The sequence below is a fragment of the Cydia amplana genome, chromosome 18, assembly GCF_948474715.1.
Source record: "Cydia amplana chromosome 18, ilCydAmpl1.1, whole genome shotgun sequence".
Lineage (NCBI taxonomy): Eukaryota > Metazoa > Arthropoda > Insecta > Lepidoptera > Tortricidae > Cydia > Cydia amplana.
In genome coordinates, this window is record NC_086086.1 from 2,291,851 (window position 1) to 2,309,926 (window position 18,076).

Genomic DNA, 18,076 nt, shown 5'->3' on the forward strand with positions numbered 1-18,076 from the left:
GTCTTATTGGCACGAACAGAGATTAAAATTTAGTACCTACCACCATTAAGCATTATACTGCCTAGCAATGTCAGCCTATTATGAAAATCGAGTGAAATTCCTGACAGTTGGTAAATTAGTTTGAAATTGCCACTTCCATATAAACACTGTCCTTCGTATTTGAAACTTGTCTGTGTCTTAGACTAGATAATTATGCTAGTAACTGACGGAACCCAGTCATGTGAACTTTCCATGTCGGCGATGTTAGTATTTAGCATAATACCAACATTGTAGAGATCGTAGAACTTGTGTACTCAAGAAGATATCGCTAAACCATAATTCCCCCGTATTTTTATTTTTATGGTAACTGAATAGTCGAACGTCAACTTTTTACTACCTAACATGAGTTAAATGCATAGTATGCTACATCAACTTTACCTGTCAAATCGAGGCACATTTTATAAAAGACTAGATAGTAAGTAGCGGCTGTGGCCGAGTGGATCTTATGTCAAACTTCCGTTCGGTCGCGGGTTCAAATCTTGGCTCGTATCGATGAGATTTTCGGAACTTATGTACAGAATATAATTTTATATTTATCACTAGCTTTTGGTGAAGGAAAACATCGAAAGAAAACGCCTGCATACATCCGCGAAGAAATTCAAAGGTGTATGATGTGAAGTGTGAACCCACATTTTGAGTCTGCGCAGACGTAGACTCACACTTGTGTACTAAGTAATTTAACTTAAGGGCCACCCCACATCTAGCGTCTTTCGAGCGTCGGCGTCTACAACTCTATGACCGAACGTCATTTTCCATAGCGCTGACCAGACGCCGACGCTCGAAAGACGCTAGATGTGGGGTGGCCCTAACTTTAGGCATATCTTTTCTGTTATTAATATGAGTATTCAGTAGTTAATCAAAACCAGTGTACGCTATGTCAACTAACGGAATAAATGCACTAACCCACTCGCCACAAGCTTATCTATCGTATATTCAAAAACCACGACCGGGGTAGTAAACATAAAAACGCTATAAATCCAGCACTGCGCTCCGGCAATCTGTGCCGTAATCAAACTGAAACATTGCGCTGTCCTAAATACTCAATCCCGGGACAAATAATCTTTTGCATAATATTTACAGGCTAATTCAAACGTACACTGATATCAAAATGACATCTAACTGATGTCATTCAAATATTGTGCATTTCGGTACATAGATATGTATTTTGGCACTGGCGAGAACGATAACTATTATATCGTCGTGAGGAAACCGGACTAATCCTACCAAGGCCTAGTTTACCCTCTGGGTTGGAAGGTCAGATGGCAGTCGCTTTCGTAAAAACTAGTGCCTACGCTAATTCCTGGGATTAGTTGCCAAGCGGACCACAGGATGAGCCATGGCAAAATTCCGGGACAACGCGAGGAAGATGATTATGATGAAAACTATTAAACGGATTATATCGCGTACCTATATTGAATTTATACGACATCCCGACGTTTCGAACCCTTTATAGCGTTCGTGGTCAACGGGGGACTGAGATAAAACTACACTGTGCAAAACTACCCACTTACAAAATAATGAATCATCATAAACTATAAAAGGTCAGTTATACATAATTAAAATGATTCAAATATCAGTGTATGTTCGAATTGCCCTGTGAAACATTGCACTGTCCTAAATACTCAATCCCGGAACAAATAATATTTTGCATAATATTTACTCCACATAAACTCGAAAAGGTACCTTTCGAATTCAGACTCCACCAACATTACTGTAGGCTAGGTTCACACGGCGTATTTTTTTCCCGTATACCGTATACGGGATTTTATCGAATACCGTAGTGACAGCCAAATTTGTAAGGAAACGTTCAAAGTCGTTCAGACGGCTAGACGGCTTTCCCGCATAAAAATCCCGCATAAATTTTTCTGTCACTACGGTATTCGATAAAATCCCGTATACGGTATACGGGAAAACTTTACGCCGTGTGAACCTATAGCCTAATGTAGCGCAACATTGCTGCCACAAATGTGAAAATCCTGGGCAGCAAAATCGATGTATCTATTTGCAGCAGGAATGTAGTCGGCAGTAATGTATAGCTGCAATACAGCTGCAGTAATGCTGCAGACTGAATTGTAGCATGAATCATCAAAAAGGCCTTTTATCAGGACATTTATATTAAAGACATTTCCTGCAGTAAAACCGGACCTTAAGTCAGTAAATCCGAGCGGTACTTTAAGTCAAGTATATTTGGGTCTGTGTGCCTTCATAATGTGGCCACAGCTTTGGGGCTAAGTCTGTTAATAAAATGGGGTGGTTATTGTGCACACCTTGTGTTGACACGTATTGCAACGACGATAAAAACGAAAAGTGCTTGAGAGAAAATGTGATTTCTTGGCTCAGCTAATATTTTTAGTGACTAAACTGGTATAATAGCTCACGTAGATATAGCATTAAAGCAAAAACTGTTTAAGAGGCATTCTAGAAAAGTTTCGGATACGTATGCTATTTTTTAACCTTTTTGCCGTCAATGACTTGATACAATGTCAGTAGGTACATTTTTTCGTGCTCCACGCGCCACGATTTGATATGTTATACGGGTTATTTATGTTACAACTTTTCGGTTTCAAGAAATTTATTGTCTAAGAAATTACAGAAATTTCACTTATAAGACAACTTATAAATAGATAACTTACAGTATTTATAAGTTACGCAATAAGCAAGCACTTAATGACAGTGTTTAACAATAAACAGTTGCATTTAGATTTAAACTAATAATTAAAACACAAGAATAAGACTAAAAATCGACCCTAATGGTCTTAACATAAGGTTTAGATTTAATTGGTTAGTAATAGGAACATGCGAGGGTATCTTTTTTGTTCGACTCATGACGGCCAGACTTGTTTATAGGGCCAGTTAAACGAGACATTTAAGCTGTAGTTAATTATCGGTTATCGATATGACTTTTCTATTTTTATTTTTATAATATTATTATTTTAAATATACTTAAGTTATTATAACTATTTTATCCTATATATTTATTTTTTATCTTTTCTATTTTATTTATTATTATTATTTTATGAATATTCGTTTATTTTACACATTTGATAAAACCAGTGTACCTATGTGTATTAATTGAACTGAAGTAAGCATTTTAAGCCTTTTTTTTTCACATACATAGTAATTTTATATTACGTTATATTTCTAGGTAGGTATATTTTCTTTTTTATTATTTTAAGTATGTTAATTAGTTTCGCTTTTTAGATCTACGGTATTTTTTTTTTTCATCTTCGTATACCTAAATGAAATACATATTACTATTTTATTTTGACAGGTGTTTATAATTTCGTTTTATTTATTTAAGTATTTTTGTTTTAACTGATGTTAGTTTAGATGGTACTTTTTATGTTGTGATATTGTTTATAACATGTAATTTTAATTTGCTTTTAAAAGTTTTAAATGGTTTGATATCTTTCAGAGTTTTGGGTAGGTTATTATATAATTTTGCACCATCATGCATCAAATTCAGGGTTCCATATCTGGTTCTAGGGAAACGTAGTGCTAAGTGGTCCGCGTTTCTGAGTTTCATTCTTTGGTATTTACTTTTGGTGTTAAAGGTAATTTCCGAATGTATAGTACCATCCAGTATTTTACGTATCAAGACACATGTTTTATATACGTGTATTTGTTTTAAGTTCATGAGACCTGTTTTTTGATATAGTGTTTTTGTAGGTGTTAGATAGTCGTAGTTGAATAGTACTTTAATAACTTTGTTTTGCGCAATCTGGAGATCTTTGAGATTGGTCATTGCTGCATTGCCCCAGATTTCAGCAAGATATTCCAGGTGGGGTTTAATTAGGGCATTATAGATATTAATACGAACTTGTTTTGGAAGACAGTTTGAAATGTTGCGCATAGCGGCGGTTAGAGAAGTTATTTTAGGTCTTGTTTTAGCTATATGTGCTTTCCACGTGAGTTGACTGTCAAGGATCAAGCCTAGGTACTTTTCGTGGTCCTTTTTTTCTAAAAGTTCGCCATTTATATATAAATTTAGATTTTGTTCAATTTTTTTATTTTTGGCTGAAAAGATTACATAGCACGTCTTAGCCGTGTTAATAGTTAATAAATTACTTTGGAACCAGTTGAAAAGTAGGTCTAGATCTTGCTGTGCCTGTTGAATTATACTGGAGAGCGAAGATCCAAAATAAAACAAACAAGTGTCGTCCGCATATAAAGTTAAGTGGCCCTGTAGTCCTGCTTCATGTAAATTATTTACATATATTAAAAAGAGCAAGGGACCTATAATAGAACCTTGTGGTACACCGCAGGTCACAGGCAGCGGGGAGCTTTCATGCTGGCCTAGTTTAACTACTTGTTGCCTATTTGTAAGGTAGGACTCAAATATGCTATACGCCTTGTCTCTTATTCCGATTTGTTTTAATTTGTTTAAGAGCAAAGGGTGGCTGACTGTGTCAAATGCCTTTTTCAGGTCGACAAACACCCCTAATGCAATATTTTTTGAGTCTATATTGTTCTTTAGTTTAGTAACAAGGTCTATAGTAGCAGAAGTTGTATTACTTTTTGGTCGAAAACCGTACTGTCTTTTAAACAAAAAATGAATGGAATTTAGGTAGTTAAATAGTCTGTCATGAATAATTTTTTCGAAAATTTTAGAGATTGTAGGTAAAACGGAGATTGGGCGGTAGTTGCCAGGCTCCATTTTCAACCCAGACTTGTAAATGGGCGAAACTTTAGCGATCTTGAGGGAGTCAGGAAACTCGCCATTACTGAAGCAGGTGTTTATACAATCAGTTAGTTCATTTGCTATTGAATTTTTTATGCATTTTAGGGTCTTTGTATTAATACCATCTACTCCGGTACTTACGTTTGAGTCTAGGCAAGAAATGATTTTTAATACCTCATTAACTGAAGTTGGTTTTAGTTGTTGTAGCTCATTTGTACAGTTAGTATTTACATTTGATGGTACATTATTTATTTGTCTAAATCGAGTTGGAATATCATTACATAAGTTAGAGCCAATAGTTGTAAAATATTCATTAAAGCACTCGCAAATTTGTTGTGGGTCTGTAAATATTTTATCTTGATATTGGAGTTTAGGGGGAATGTAATTTGATGTAATTTTGTTTTTGGACAACGCGTTTATGAGACTCCACATTTTTTTTGGATCATTTTTACAATTTACAAATGAGTTATGGTAGTATTTTTTCTTTGTTTTGGTGATGTTGGCTGTTAATCTGTTTCTTTCCTGTATAAATTTCTTGCGTATTTCTTCATTGTTAGGTTCTTTCTTTAGTTTTCGCCACAGTTCGTCTCTTGTAGTAATCGCCGAGATGATAGTTTGGTTAATCCAATCATCCTTGGGAAGGTTCAATATTTTGGTTTTTACAGTCTTCGACCGTTCTATAGCTATCTTGATGTACTTTTCTAGTCCGGAGTAAGCATGGTCTTTGTTAGTGAAGTTTTGATCCAACATTATTTTGCTGAGTTTATCATAGTCCACTGCCTCATATTTTATTTTGCTTTTTGGCTTTGGATATCTTTTTAAAAGTTCTAAGTATATGTGTTTGTGGTCGGACATTGCTGAGTCTATGATATGGAAATTAAAATTATCTTCTGAAAGGTTGGTATAGACGTGGTCCAGGATCGTCTTGCATGTTGTCGTCTCACGGGTGCAGTGTCTTTCTTCGATTTTGTTCAGGATGGAATAACCAGATTCTTCGATTGTAGAAATATATTGTGTTGTTGTTTGGTCACGTGACAGGAGGTTGATATTAAAGTCGCCAAATACGATCGATCTCTTGTGTAGCTCAAGTTGCTGTTCAAACGTAGTTAAGAATTCGCTGAGATTTGTTCTACCGGGCCTATATACCACTCCAATATTGAGGTTAAGTTTAGTTAGTGATACCCATAGATAATTGTTTCCTCCTGAGTATTGTTCAAAAGTCGAGATGTGATCAATGCTGTTCTGGATAAATATTGATACACCGCCGCCTATTGTGTCAGTCCTTGTATTAAAGTAATGGGAATATCCTGGTAGTTGTAGTAGTTTGGCTTCCTCTTCTGTTTTAATCCAGGTTTCAGTAAGCAAAACTAGGTGTGTTGTTTTCGGAATACTTTTTAAAATACACCGAAGCTCATCTAACTTCCCTGGTGTAACTATGCTTCGCACATTAGCATAAAGGAAGTTAAGGGAAAGCGAATTACAGGATATTTGTTGGTATTTGTCGAGTATATAATAGTTAACTTTGTCGGATTCGATTGATGTATCGTCGCAGGTATTGGTCTGTGATGAAGTTTGAGGGGCCGTTAGTTTTTTGTCGGTTGTTCTATAATCGTCGGGTTACCTTTTATGTATTTAATAACTAGATTTTGTTCACCGTTTTTCTGGCGCTGTGATAGTTCGTCCCGAAGACACTTTAAATATTGTTGTTGTTTGTAGGTCTGGTCTGCGTAAATTTTTATTCCAGTTTTTATGTTACTCCTTTTACGTAGGATGTTTAGGGCAATTTTTTCGGTTTCAAAACACGCTTTGATTGGGCGGTTTGTCTTGTCATCGGTTTTTTTTCCAATTCTATAAATTTTCAGCGGCTCGGGGCAGTTCATGTCTACAGCCTGAATAATTTTCTGTACTTCGTTTATGTCGTAGTTTATTTTATCAGATTTGTTTTCGGTGCTCAGCTCTGGAATACCAATAATAATAATATTTTTCTGTCTTTGCGTCCGGTCCTGGAGCTCCGTAAGAACTTGTTCATAGTCTACCAAGTTACATGACTGCGATGAGGATGGCTGTGAGTTTTTTACAATATCCATATCACTTCGGAGACAGTTAATACTGGTTTGGTTTTGAGCACACTGAGTTTTTACTTGGTTCAATTCAATTTTTAGGTTATTTTGTTCTTCAATCACTTTGTTTGTGGACACCCTAATGTCACTTATTTGGTCCTTTATTTCCGTGATATCTTGCTGCATTTTACTCATCAACACGTTTTGGGAGGCGGAGAAATTATTCAGGAGTGATTTCATGTCAGTTCTGAGACATTGAATGTCTTCCCGTAAGGATAAATCCGGGTCGGGTTCTTTACGCTTTCTAAACGTTATTTGAGGTTTATCTGAAGGTTCTTCATCTCGTAGTTTTGATAAGTCGGGTTGGGATCCACCGATAGAAGTTTTTGGCGAACGAAGTGTCACACTCATTATTGCACTGAGTTTGTATTTAAGTCCGTATTCGTATGCAGTTAAGGCTCAATACACTATTGCTCAGGTAAGAAAGCGCATAAACCACGTTGCTATCGTCAAGCGAGTTAAGTAGTAAACAACACGACAACGTATGGTCGTAAGTCCTTATCACTCACACAGAAATATGAACACTATTACTATTATTTTAAGAGTCAATTTTTCTTGATGAGATAATAATTAATATTTTAAATAATAGCTGCACTGTGGACACGTCCGGCTCGCTCGCTTATCGCGGGGGGAAAGGATTAATTTCTTTAAACCGAACTTTTGACATGGCGTTGATGACACTTTATTAATTTATTGACGTGGCCGCGAAAAGGCCACTTCTGATAAAGCTAAGAAGCCGATATTTGGCATGATAACGTGTGTGTGTGTGTGTGTGTGTGTAGCTTTAAATTTAACGGTATATAAGCTATACAGATTTCTGTAGGCTATTATTTAAGGTGGCTGCCATACGCGTCATGTATTGACAAAAACCTTTTTGTAAAATGCTCTTCAATGAGAGCACAGCTGCTCTTGTAGTGATATTAAATCTGGATTAAATTTTGATTTGAATAGTTACTTGGTAAGAGTATGCTATTACGCACCAATATTAAAGGGAGTGAGATATACTGAGAGTATTTTTTTTATCAAATTATAAAGACGCCTTTTCAAGCTTTGCTACGAAGTTTACGCCGTAGCGCGTAAAAGTACTCGTAGCGAAGAAATGTAGGTAGTTCGTAGTAGATAAGTTTAACACGTAACTACTTCATGAACACATATTATATTTATAGACGGGTCTAACGCGAAATTTATTCAATTACCTTTATTTACCGACGTTTCGACACAGGTTTCACTGGTCGTGGTCGCGGCTAACTGATGTCCCAGCAAAATGTCAAAACAGAGATTTGTGCAACTAAACAGAGATTTGAGATTTGACATTTTGCTGGGACATCAGATAGCCGCGACCACGACCAGTGAAACCTGTGTCGAAACGTCGGTAAATAAAGGTAATTGAATAAATTTCGCGTTAGACCCGTCTATAAATGTGAGTTAATATGTGTTAAAAACGCGAAAGTTTTAAATATTATACTACTTCATGAAGTTTCATCCACCGAGAGGTCGATTCTAATTTCTACTTAATTTGTTATGGATATGATGTGTTAGTGTCAAAGTGACATTTTTTAACCAGAAACGTCAATTCTGACATTGAAAGATCATATCTACAAATTCATATCAAAATCATAACCTGTTATTACAAGCAGAATGGCTTCGTTTCCTGGCTTACACCGGATTTATAGGTACATCGCTTATATACGAGTGAATGTTCTAAAAAGTCTTCAACAAAGCTTTCTCTTACTCCTTTATTACACCATTGAAAACGACCACTTTACGTCAGACGGCGACCGTCGATTCAAGTGCTCAATAATGATATATGTTCTGTGATTTATGAAGAAGAATTGATTGAACCATTTTAGGTTGGATAATTCAGTTTTAAAATCTTTAGTTGGCTGCCATATACATTTCTGTTTGTATTCACCTGGCATTTATTATTGATGTGCCTAAGGAAACTTTCCAAAATTGCGAAATGTTCCGGAAATTTAACGTAGGAAAAATTCGGAAAATTTCTTATATTTTTGTATGAGAATTGAAACTTTCCAATTTTAAATTTAAATTTCCCATATTTCCTAGTGAAATTTTCATAAAATTTCCGAGAATTTATAATTTTATGGAAACTTTCCGCAACTTGCACATTTGTATCTGGCATTGACGGTAAGATCAAAATAAATGAGATTAGTTATTGAAAGGTCGCAAAGAAAATCACTACATAGTATAAAACAAAGTAGCCCGCTGTCTCTCTGCCTCCATGTATGCTTAGATCTTTAAATCTACGCAACGGATTTTGATGCGGTTTTTTTAATAGATAAAGGTGTTTCACGCGGAAGGTTTATATCGTCGGGTGACAAGTAAAAGTCCCTAACTAATGTCATTGAAATTATTGGACAATAAACCGTGTTACAAGTGTAATAAAGTGCATTGTTACTTTAATTTTTTGATAGTGCTTAGTGACTTTTACTTGTCACCCGACGATGTATAATTTTTTAACCCGTGCGAAGTTTCATCCTCCCACGTACCTTAGTATTTCTTGTTGTTGGTAAACTAGAGTAGAACTCCACCCACTCTATTTCTTTTACTTAATTTCCGCCTGAGAAAAATCGCGGAGAAGCATTGTTGCGTTAAAATTGTTTTTTATTTCTGCACAGAGTGAAGAAGGACACACTGTTTATAAAGAAAATGATAATTATAATGAATTGATGAATTTACATAGGTACAAACAGCAACACCCCTAACTGTACATTGGTGGTCCTTATTACAACAAGCATAAGGTCAACCGATGTACAGTTAACAGTGTGGGCGATGGTACCTTAAAAATATGTACAAATTAGGGTATATGTATACGCGTTTCTTTCTACTTGAGATTCTGAGGGGCTACCGCGAACCACGTTCGACGTGTTGCCTCCCTATCACACTTACGTACGAATTTGCAAGTGCGACAGAGAGACAACACGTCGAACGTGGTTCGCGGTAGGCCCTCTGCACAGTCTGAATTCATCACATTAGCAATTTACCCCATTATTTTTTCACACTCGGTATTTTCATACAGACGCGTTTCTCGTCGTAGTACGAACTCGCGATTCTCCACAAAGTTAATTTTGCCCGTCACTCGCATAATATTATTAGTATTAGTTTCTAAGCGGACCCCAGGCCCCGCGAGGCGTGACCAAAAGCCGGGATAGCGCCAGAAAGACGACAATTACTCGTTAAAGTCGATTATCGCTCAACGTATTTCGAATCACTTCGACGAGCGTCAATTGGAACAATACCTGCAGCCAGAGTGCCTGACGTGTACTGCGGGTATGCGGCCTGGGCTATAACCGCGAAAAACGAAGTTCGCAAATTGCGGGCATATTTCTCTGTCACTCTAATTACGCCTTCATTGGAGTAAAAGAGAAAGATCCCCGCAATTTGCGAAAAACGGTTTTCGCTTTAGCCCCTCTGGTCGCAATCTACCCTCTTTGTCATTTTTAACAAATTTTGGGTTGCACAAATGCACACAACAAATTACTACTTCACTTTCTAAAGGCTCGTCTAAACTTACATCAACTAGTACTTAAAATTGTTTTCAAGCTCATATACATAACTATTCACCATCTATTCACACTATGATACATTGCCACGTGTGCACGTCAACTTATAACCGATTAGCAACCTTAACGCTACGTGACAAACGTTGGTAATTACTGCATACTATTAAACATTTTATTACCAAGAAGCTAGTTACAGGTATGTAACTTTAATCTATGTTCATAGTGTTTATTGCCAGTCAGTGCTCGTTGAAAGCCGAGGTGCTAGAACCAAACCGTGCACTCGCGTGCTGACAGATAGCAATCAAACTAAGGGGAGCACGCGTTATTTCTAATTAATGGGGGGGCTATCGCGTGAAAACGAGCCATTTGTCTACCCGCCGTCGGATGTTCACAGAAGAATTGTAAGCGATACAAATACCTTAAATGTTCTCAAACACTTACCCCCGGTGAAGTTTCCTTGCGCAATCTGCAATTATAATAAACGAGCCCCAAATTGTTACGTGTGGAGTTACGATAACATTTCTTGCGGTTGGTTTTTTATTTAAATAAGCGTTGCAAATGAATGCGATAATAGTTATTTTCGATACAAGTGCGAAAAAGAGGAAATTCGAAACGAGTGGCGATAAATTAAAACACGACCGAAGGGAGTGTTTTAAATCGACACTAGTTGCGAATTACCTATTCGCACGTGTATCGAACAACGTTTTACAGTACATATGGCACTTTAAAGTTTCGACATCGCACGAAAAGTGCTATTTTACGCACTAGTGCGGAAAAGTAGCCCCATATGTATTGTATTATTAACGAATCATATATACCGGGTGTTGCCTGTATCACGAGCAAATAATTAAAACATATATTATACTCCTCAAACGTCCTCAAACTCGTGACAGCGGACATGCAAGAGAACAATCTCACACCTAAGGATGCCGAAGACCGGGCAAAGTGGAGAAGACTGAGCAGGAAAGCGGACCCTGCCGCTAGGCCGGGAAAACGCTAGGTTGAAGAAGATTATACTCCTCAAACAATAAAACTTTGGTTAAACAACTTTTAAAAATTATGAATCCATTAGACTTCCTCTTTTTCATACAAAATAAACATTGCCTTCAATGTATGCTGACATCAGTGTGATTGACGTTGCTTGTCACGTTTTAAACATAACAAAATTTGCAATACATTGCGTCTTAGAATAAACTTTAAAGTGTAATAAAGATCAAAACATAAGTTAGTTTCAAAAGTTGCTTAACAAATGTTGGTCAGTTTGAGGAGTATAGCCTACTGTTTAATTTATTGCTCCTGTTACAGGAAACACCCTGTATATGATCAAGAAATATTGTCTACATTATTTCAGCATCTCTGAGATATATGATATGTCGACATAAAAGTTTAATAAGCAAAAGATGGTACCCGTTACTGCCTGCATGCCTACCTATAGTGTATTAAGACTAACGCAATCAACTGTCCCACAACACGAATAACAGACTATTATTTGAAAAAAGAATGCTGCGGTTGGAATACTAAAAAGTGAAATCCCCATAGTGGCATTTGTTGTGCTGTAATAGATAAAAGAACACAGCCAATCCGTGGCATTCTATTCAGTTTATCACGGAGCGTAACAAACAGCAGCGCAGTGCAGTAGCACAGAATAACTAATAGTACTACCGTACAGAAAATTCACTCCTTCACGAAAGGCAGTTTTAGGTATAAAATTATACCTATATCGCCGCCTGCAAGCAAAATTGAAACTTATAACCGCGCACGAACCGTGAATGTTCTTTGCGCGCCGCAGTTTTATGACCATCGGCACGGGGTTATCACTTGACAAGTTTTTGTACCTATACCTACTGATTTATTATTTTAAGATAAATATGTAGGAATTCGAAACGTTCATTCTGTAAACATATTTTTTTTATTCGGAGATAGTATGTCTGATTCTCACGGAAGTAGGTATGCCACAGCCGTATTCCTTTGAAAATATGTCGGTCAGTTCCTAATAAACAACCAATATTCAATAAATGTAGGATGTTTATTTTAGCTATTAGGTACTAAGACATCCGTAAACAGAACAATATGTTTTATACGGATTAGATCGAGATTTAGGTTTCGAAGCCATTATGTCCACCGTCTTTTCAATATTGCGCGAGCGCCACGTGACACGACTATCGTGCGAGCCGAGCGGCAGCCCACTGCCTTACGCCCGTCCGTTGGGCGCGCCGGCCAAATGTACCTAAACTGCGGAGTGACACCCCCCTGGCAGTAGCTCGCAGGCTAACACGAGAGCACCTGCACACTCGTAGCTATTTTGTACACCCCAGGCTAGTATGGAAACACGCTGACTGTAAAAAACTGTGATTTTTCGCGTTCGATTTTTCTACTACTTGTAGAATATAAGAAAACAAAATAGTAAAAATGATAATAGAACATTATAAAAGTAAATAACTCCAATTCTGGTTACGATAGTTGCCATTGCATATTTTGTAAGGCAGTTTTAAAGGGTGATATGTAACTTACATTATTAGGATGTTTTAATACTAAGGCTGTATTTTCATTCGTTTATTTAATTTTTTTAGTTACTAATAGACAATTATAAATACAAATACAAATACAAAATACAAATGTTTATTTCTTAGAATATGGTAGATACAATGATGGTCAAATTACAATAAGTGCGTCATATTCTGCCTCTACCATGTCTCTCTGCCTCTATGCATATATATTATAGTATTTACATGTCCAGTTTTTATAAATCTTATACATAAGTACCTAAGAAACATATTGGCACAATAGTAGTTAAGTCAGGTTTCATTTACAATACATTTAATTTATAAATATCTGGGTGACCGAGCTTCGCTCGGAAAATGCGCGTTTTCCCAGAGATAAGACCTAGCTAGATCGATTTCTCGCCCCCGAAAACCCCCATATAGTAAATTTCATCGAAATCGTTAGAGCCGTTTCCGAGATCCCCGAAATATATATATATATATATATATATATATATATATATATATATATATATATGTCGGAGCGAGACACCAGAAAGACGTATTGCAGCATTACAGTTCATAGTTAGACGCCTGTATAAAGTCGATTAGCAATGTTTGGCTACGTATTATTTGCTTGTAACGAAATAATAAAGTTGCGTAATGAATTAACGCCACCATCTATTGGCGTATTGATGAACTAAAATAACAGGTAGAAGGCTTTGGAACGTCAAGAGGAGTATCTTGAGTGAACGTAGGCACGAGCAGGCATTTTTGTCGTTATGTTGGTACTGGACTGGTCAGGCAGGTTTACCAACTTGAATTGGAGGCGGGAGCGGTTGGCTCCGCCGCTGGAACTGGCTTCCTTCTTCTTGATCGGACCGCGCTAGAGATCGGACTTTAGCCAAGCTCGTGCCTAATTCGCTACGTTCCTGAAGGCTTACACCTGAAGGATTATTCTGAAAGCTTATAGATTCTCACATTGTTTAACCGTTTAGCCAAGTGTTTTATTCCAAGTGTTATTTTGATTTCTTATGTGCCATTAGAAGCTTACTTTTGTAAAATAAAGATTTGAACGGTTTCATGTGATCTTTTTATTTTGATTCAAATAATTTTGGAATAGTGATTGGTCGTTGTGATTATTTAGTACTAAAATATAGTAGGCACTAGTATGGTTAATGAGTCCGAATGTTTATTTCAAGCGTTGGTGGCATACCTACTATTTTGGCTGTGAAGTAATACATCTAGGTACTACCCCCACGCGCCCACCGCCATCGGGACCATCCGTCGCCGACATATAAATAAATAAATATATAAATAAACAAGTATTGCTCGTTTAAAGGTATTAGATAGATAGATAGATAGATAGATAATGGAGTTGCAGGCGTCCATTAGCTTATGTGACTGTTTACCATCAGGCGGGCCGTATGCTTGTTTGCCACCAACGTGGTATTAAAAAAATGAGTTATTAAGGAAAACAATATTGTTTCCACACTTTTGGCCTAGGGTGTATGTTGGTAACAAATACGAGTAAGCATTCTCACTAGTGTCTACATAGTAGCGTTGTGAGATCACGTATTTCATTTATGTGCCCCAACGTCGGTGATTATGCAAATTTGACGGCCCCATGTGAATCACATAAATCGTTTCATATTTTATCACTTTTTAGCATTTTTTGTGTAATCCGGCGATACGTCAGCGCCTGTCAGCCGTCGTCATTTGACGCGTGATATTCTAAATGTGCTTTACTTCCATTGAGTGCTTATCCGCATTAGGTATGTATCTACTCACTCATATCATACGTCAGATTTGTGAGTTGGCAAGCGGATTAAGTTTCGGTTCTTATAAAGATTCTGTTAGATGTATGTTACGGTTGTGGCTCAGATGTGTCGGTAATGGAATATTTAAAGGGGTCAAAAACGTTCGGGAAATCCGGCGCCTTTTCATTTTTGGATACATTATTTACTATTTTAAGACTTTCATCGTGCAAATTGAAAGTAGAAGGTTTTAAACATTTCGACAAGAACCAAGTATGAAAATATATATTTTAATATTCGTTTATTTAATGTCAAGAAAAGTCGCATAAACTTAACTCATACTTACTCAAAAAGTTTTTGACGCAGAGAGCTGGCGCTGAATGTCTTTAGTAAAACATTTAACTTACTATTTATAAATTTGACTAGAACGTTTTCTGTACAACCCCCCCGGGGGTGAAATGAAACATCAAAAAACTAATATCGATCAAGCAAAGCAAGTAAAATATAAATACTTATACTAAAATAATGTATATTTGACTTTAACTTAAAATTATAATGAGTCACCAAAATTTTACTCTTGTTGTTTGTTGTATATTCTTATATAATTTTAAATCTCGTTTCACAAGTTCTTTATAAATGATACGACACTTTATTTCGTCCCTTTATTTTATATGTTTATCTGTTATGAATTCCTTCTGAAGGAATTTACTTTTATAAATGGGTTACAATTTACAAATTCACATTACACATTCTAACATAATTAACATAATAAGTAATAAAATACACACATTAAAATTAACATATAACTAGGACAGTTCACGCAAAATAAATAAATAACTTAAAATTATTATGAATTTCACTTCAAAAATGAATACAAATTTAATTACTAAACATGCCGGCGCAAAACCGTGCAAATTCCTGCATCCGGCACAATATATTTAATAACAAATGATTGAAACCGAAGATCTATTGTTTCCGAACATGTACCTATATAACATAATCCAAAATATTTCACTATTGAAAATACTAAAATTTTACCAATTAAATTTTGAAACAAAACATTTTTTTTTGACGTGCATACTGAATATTCAAATATTAATGGTTCTTTGAATTCTTTGCGTAATAATTATGCTGATTTAATAATATTCAAATAATTCAAAGCGATCAGCTGAATTGTTTAGAGCGTTGTAGAGTTATGGGTCTGTCAAACAAATGTTATATGTGGCGAAAAAACAACAACATTTTTCGTAAAATAGGTACTAAATATATTCAATATTTTTTTTTACAAATAAAAAAAAAGTTATTCGCTTACACTTAACTGAAGTTTCCTCTTTTATACCATTTTATTGCATCGAAATAATTCGATCTATTGAAGGTTCGAAAGGGTAACGAGGGGAGACGTGGCACTGCGGCCCACCTCGAAAAGGTCGTGCGGCTTATAATGAAACAAAGTGAGACGCTAAGTGACAGCTCAAGGGCTCCCCTCGTCTTCCACGAGTCAGTGGCGAGATACAAATTGAAAAAGTCCAGTTTTTATACGGTTTTCATTATTAAATTTATCAGAGACGTGTCAAAATAAAAGTGTGCATCTAAACATTTCTTTATGATAGGATACTTCATTTTTTTTACTGCCCCAAAGTTAAAATATGTAAACCTTGATATTTTAATTTCCCTGACTGTGTTTTTATTTTTTATTACTTAACCTAATAACACCCTTAATTAGAATATGAAACAATTACCTTCATTAATATTCAATCAAAATAATTTCAGTTCAGATCAGACTTTGATATTATATGGCACAGAAACGGACTCCTTACTTGGATAAGTTTAAAATTTTACATAATTAAAGTACAGTAGAGTCCGATTAGTACGACTTCGCATATAACAACCAACCGCTTATAGCGACGTAAGTATAGGCACTTGTTTGGTTTTGGTATGAGCTACTATGAAAGTACAACCGTTTATTACGACTCCGCTTATAACGACCGATCGCTTTTAACGACGGAAATTGACTCAAAATCCGTCCCTCGAGTCCGGTTACAACGACGAGCGACGTAGTTTTTACAAATAAATAGGTAGTTGGTAAGAAGCTTACTCCGTCCCGCGCACCTAACTACCCTCCCCCTTTTGCGTATACGCAGCAAGATGAAATAGTCATGTGACTTTTCGTAATCTTGCAAACTAAATAAAACCCAATTCCCATTATTCAATCGAGCTTAAACTTCACATATATATTTATGTACATAAGTTGGGTACAATGCACTATTTTGGTAGGTACCTACGAGCTGATCTAATGATGGACACAGATGGCCATAGGAACTGTGTGATAAAACAACGTCAGATCCCCAAGAATCACGACTTTTTATTTTACGGGATTCGAGTAATTTGCGGATGACGAGTGAGTTGACTACGCGTACCTTGAAAAGTGTGGCTTCTTCTAAACATACAAGTCTCTCCATTTAAGACAAAGTGTTGTAATACTAACGTAAATAAATATTTTAAAGGTAATGTTTTTTTTTTCTTTGATTGTCGCATAAGTATTAATAAATACAAAATTACGTAATTATTTTGATTAAAAAAATATATTAAAATTGGCAGTTCGTTTTGTACGACGTCCGGTTAGTACGACGTAATATCAGCGGTCCCTTGGGCGTCGTTATAACCGGACTCTACTGTATAGTAAATTATCTCTTCTCACTTCCTCCTCTCATTTACTCAAAGGTTAACTCGAAGAGATCCCTCAAAAGGATAAGTTAGCCTTTATATTTAACTTTTCCTAATCATAAGTTACTTTTATTATGTTTTTGTAATACAAAATGTAATACTACTACTTATTTATACATTTAGGAAAATATAGGTACCTACTATTGACGATACCATGACGTCCAACACGATAATATCTCACGTTAATCAAATTAACGTAAAGAAACATATTAAAAAAAGGTCGGCAACGCGCATGTAACACCTCTGGAGTTGCAGGCGTCCATAGGCTACGGTGACTGCTTACCATCAGGCGGCCCGTATGCTTGTTTGCCACCTATGTGGTATAAAAAAAAATTATATTTAGTCTGAAAATCTCAAAGTAAACCCTTTCTTTCACTAAAAAGTGTTCATTTAGCAGACTATAACACTATTTCATTTAAAATTCACAACTTGAAAACCATTTTTGAACGGTATCTTTCATTCCTTGTTCAAATATTCGCAAAGAACTCTAGCTGGAAATCATAAATATCATACTTTGGAAACAATTATCTTCCGTCAGAAGTGGGCTCCTTTTCCAGACGTAATTACCCCGCTGTTCTAATTATTGTAATTGCTATCGGTGATATATTAAACGAACTTTTAAGGGAAAGCTGAGATTTATGACAGGGTGAAGTTTTAACCCGTTTAAAATAATAGGAAAACCAATAATTAGATCTTACTGCGCCGATAGTTGTGCCGTTCTCGAAAACGTTTTCAATTTATTATCCTCATAAGT